The following is a 208-nucleotide window of genomic DNA, read 5'->3' as shown; positions in this document are numbered from 1 at the left end:
TGGCAAGGGGGGCCTCCTAGGGAGGTGTTCCAGGAATGTCCAGCTGGGAGGAGGTTTTGGGGAAGACCCCGGACTAAGTGGAGGGATTATATCTCCAACCTAGCTTGGGAACGCCTCACAATCCCCAAGTCGCTCAGAAAAGGGAAGTTTGGGGTTCCGTGCTGGAGCTGCTCAACAAAGATTGATGGATGGTGGGAACCCTGGTCAC

Source organism: Etheostoma cragini, unplaced genomic scaffold (genome assembly GCF_013103735.1).
Source record: "Etheostoma cragini isolate CJK2018 unplaced genomic scaffold, CSU_Ecrag_1.0 ScbMSFa_770, whole genome shotgun sequence".
In the NCBI taxonomy this organism is placed as follows: Eukaryota; Metazoa; Chordata; class Actinopteri; order Perciformes; family Percidae; genus Etheostoma; species Etheostoma cragini.
This window is presented reverse-complemented; position numbering follows the sequence as displayed.